Source organism: Corapipo altera, unplaced genomic scaffold (assembly GCF_003945725.1).
Source record: "Corapipo altera isolate COAL_440 unplaced genomic scaffold, ASM394572v1 59, whole genome shotgun sequence".
Classification (NCBI taxonomy): Eukaryota; Metazoa; Chordata; class Aves; order Passeriformes; family Pipridae; genus Corapipo; species Corapipo altera.
In genome coordinates this window covers 2471800-2476339 of record NW_020884917.1, presented here as the reverse complement: position 1 = coordinate 2476339, position 4540 = coordinate 2471800, and positions in this window count along the sequence as shown.

The following is a 4540-nucleotide window of genomic DNA, read 5'->3' as shown; positions in this document are numbered from 1 at the left end:
AAAGGGGGGGGGGAACGCAGGAAGGACCAGGGGAGGAAAGGGCAAATGGGGACTGTCTCCTGCCGCAGCTTCTCCAACCAGTTGGCAGAGAAGACAGAGGTGCAGGGAGGTGAGCAGGCCGGGACATGCCCGGAAGATACAAATTCGGGGGAAACACACAATGTGTGAAGTCCATTCAATCGCAGTACATATTTTTCCATTTCCGGAATCGTTCCCATTCCGATTCCTGGTCCTCGACAAACCAGGGCATGAATTGACTTGGTTTTAAACTTTTTGCTTCTAAAACATACCCTCTCATGAGTGAGCAATACTACTCTTTTGTAGAAGCTGATTTTGGAGAATTTAATCTGTCACCTTCTAGTAAAAAGGCTGTGTAGGGGTTCTAGGTATGGGTAGGCCTGCCATGTTTTTGCAGCTGGAAAGAAGGGGAGCCTGCAAATACCGAATCTAATAATATATGAGTAGAGGACTGTCTACTTCCATCCAAAGATATCCGCCTAAATAGATGTACTCATCAGGTGTCATGTGAAAAGGGGAGATTTCTTCAACCCTTAGTGTTTGATTTGTCTGTGCTTCAGGAAAGCTGAGGCTCTTGTGCCTGATCAGTCTGCCAGAGCCCAATTATGGGGATCCTTCACAGAACAGTCCCACCGGATTGAGGGCAGTTCGACTGACTTATCCAGGGACATATGGCAACAGCATAAGAGAGACCCCTTGGTGAGTCTTTCTGCTTTATGATCCCTCAGCAGCTCTTCTACTTTATTTGAGTATGTTACCTGCTGCCAGTGACTGCCAGTGTCCACGAAAGACTCACACTAGCAGTTTACGGAATAACACTCTTTGTTAATAGAAAATCATGGCAGTTTAAGGTTTGAGAGTTGCCAGTGATAGTATCTGACTGCAAAAATGTATTAAAAGCAATACACAGACAAGCTCTCATCCCCAGTAAAATTATTCAGCATGCACAGAGTATGGTTCTTACCCAACAGGTGTCCCTCTACAGGAGAAAATAGGTTCGGCCTGTCGACTGATCCCAGTAGTTAAGATGGAATCTTCCCTGACTTCTCCCCAATATCAAATTACTTTTATACTATTTCTTTATGTTTAGTTGGAACTTGAGTTAGTAATACATAGCTTTTTTACTGATTGGTGTAAAATTCTCTTGCTTGGCTCTTGAAGGTATAGTCAGTGAAATACAGAGCACATGCTCAGTGAGGAATGGTTGTGCCTTGGAGGATGAGGTGTGCATTAATATTACAGTTAGCTTATAGTGAACCAAGTTTTTGGCTCAGCAGTTAGACATCTTCTTCTATCTCCTTTGGTTGGCAGGTGTCATGCAGTTTTTCAGCTGCAAAGTACCACTGAGTTTCCTTTTGTGCAAGGATCTCAACAGAGCCTGGCCGTGGTGTTTCTACTTTGCTCCGCCCTCCATTCCATCCCCCTTAGCAGGAGCTTACATTTGCAGATTGTGTGTATAGAGAATCATTGTAATATAGGTTTTGAGCATGTTCACTGCATTCCATCCAGGAATTAGCAACTGCATTTCATTGCGTAATTCCTGTACCATTGTAACTTCTGTTAGGATGTGAATAAAACTTCTCAGTTTCTTCTAATTTTATCCACAGCTATATTTACCCATCAGGGATCAACAAAATCTAAATTATCACTTTTTCTCTAGCATTACAATTCAATTATGCCCTCTAAATCTGAAGTAATTTACAAGACTCTATCTTCTGTTGCATTTTCAGTCTTTTAATAGAGTATATTGGGTATCTGTAACAGATTACCTGAGGTTGGAGTCAATAGTTCACAATTCTCCTTGGCAATGTATGCAGATTATTTGACAAGTGCAAGGGAAGCTTACACCATTTCAACCCTAGTGTTTACCAGTTGTTGGAACACAGGTATGTTTTGACAATTCTACTTTTCTTGTGCTTTTTTTAACTATTAGCAGTTTTACCAGACAAAGAAATTGTATACATCTAATTTTATTAACTTTAAAGATAAAATATATAATATATACAATATATACAATAATATATTTTTGTAACAATTTCCTGAACATTTGTAATTAAAAGTAATAGCAGTGTGGTGCATCACTTCATAAAAGCCAATAATTCTAATTTATGTAAATGTTTGTATCAATAATGCATTTATCATATAGATTAGGTTTCAGCTTAGTGTGGTGACTCTAAAATTTATAAATTTTATAAATGGTTGCAGTAAACTCCCAAATATTTCTAGTAGGTAAAACAGCTAAAAGCAAAAAATAAAAAACCCACTTATATGAATTCATGTCTGTTAAAGTGAAGGAGAAGGTTTTTGTTGACTTCTGTTGTCTTTGGATTTAGGTCCTGCAAAAAGGAGTCCTTGAGCTATGCAGAGTCTTTAAGGTGAATTAAAGGACAAATACTGTTTCAGGTAGCTGCTGTAAAACTATCACAGAACAGTAGTTATGGAGAGAATTATGATCCTGTGGTATCTTAATTTTCATTAAGATCAAATGGATCTGGATTAAAATACCTCCTAATCCTCCACTTATTAGTATCTGCAAAGACAAAAGCATCTCTTCATACTAAAAAACAAATCCCATGATTTATAGGTATTGAACTGATCTGCCAACTCTGTTGAAAAGAAAGGAAATATCAGCATTGAAAGTATAATGTATTTTGAGCCTACATATAAATATAGACCTCTATATTTGAGAATTTATATTTGAAAATTGCGACAAGATTTTCTAATTATGCTGAAGTGCCTAAGGGCCAAGACTAGATCATTCAAAATGTTTAGTAAACTACATGTTTGTTTACAAAAGTAAATGCAAGATATATGTGTATATATACTGGCTGAGCATTTTTATTCCATTGGGTTTGGTATTACCATTTAAAAATCAGTTCCTGTTATTTGTGACCTTGTACTAGGCATTGTAGTTTGTATTTTTTTTTTTTTTACATAGCAGTATTTGATAGTTTTTGCTGAATTGAGAAAGTCCAACGATTCACTGAGCTAGTTTTAAAATTATCTTGGGCAAATCCTAATAATTATACAACTACTTAGAGTTTTTTTGGGTTTTGATTTGTGGGTACTTTGATAATTTTTATTGAGCAGGAGTGTCTGGCAGTTAGCAAAATGCATGATAACAGATTTACTCTTTTAGTTGCTTAGTAGTTTAAATGTTGTAAATTTCGTTCACCAGTCTTCAGATCAAACTATTTCATAGGTAACAGATGTGTGGAGTTATATTACATGGATATGCCTAAGGTAGTTTCATCTTGTATCAAGCAGTGAAGTCTGTATTATTCTAAAAATTCTTATTTCTGTAGTAGTCATTTCCTTGATAAATAATTGAGATTTCTTTTTTCACTTCTATGAACAATTTTATCAATGTCTTATGTATTACTGATAGTTTCAATGAAGTGTACCAGCATAGCCCAATATATCAGCTCGGCGTTAACCACATCATAGTCAGCAATGAGATATATTTCCATCTACAGCTATGAGTTATAACCTTTATTTGCATTCCATGTTATTTCTTCCCTCTTCCCCTAAAATTAAAGATCTGAAAGGTGACTCTCCACATCTCGGTTCAAGACATGACTCCCTAAGAACTTTAGAAAAATAAAAACGGACTATTAATGTTGTTTAGGTTGTGTGTAGAGTGATCTAGTTCCATTAAAGTTGATGGAATCAAACTAATAAATCTCGGATAAGAAACATAGTATTCAAACACCTTGTTTCTGCTTAGTTGAAAAATCACTTCCATTCTCTTTGCTGCTTTTTCTTTGTCTCTAATTTCTAAAATTATTTGACTTATAACCTTAAAGTTGTATATTTTTTTTTTGCTAGTTTCTCTAAAGAAAACCTCTTTTTAATGTTAAAGATGTGGATGGAGGAATAAAAAGTCAAATAAAGACCTTGTGACACATTATGCATAGAAGTACAACACAGTGTGAGCAGGGAAGGAGTGAAACATTTCTCTGTGGAATAAGGACGTTAAAGTGACATAAATAGTGAACAAAGTCATACCTCCTCACCTCCCCTTTTATTTTATAATAAAAATGAAACTATTATGAGTGTAGTGCAAAATAGACAATTTCACTTTTTACATGAACTTTAATAGCAAATAGTGCCCTCTGCAGCTGCTTTATCCTGCTTCTCCATGTGTTCAATTTATGTTGCATGATGTCAGAGACATTATGACTGCCATGAAGCCATGCCAGGAGTATTACCTTTCATTAATCATTAAACTTCCTGAACGGTAGAGTTCATTTGTTCTTCCTTTCCTAATCACATCCCTCCATCCCACCCTCTGTAGGTAGGAATGACTGGCCTGAGCTCTCACTAGTTTAGGTTGAACTGGTTTAGGAGTTGAAAACAAGTAATCACTCCCGATGATTACACTGAAATGAATTCTTCACGCAGGATCTAAACCTCCATGGCATTACAGACTAAAAAGGATAGATAGACTTCATAATTTTAAGTGGCAACGCATTTTAAGAGAGAGGATAGAGTTAAGTAACAAAGGAGGGGAGGGGAGGGG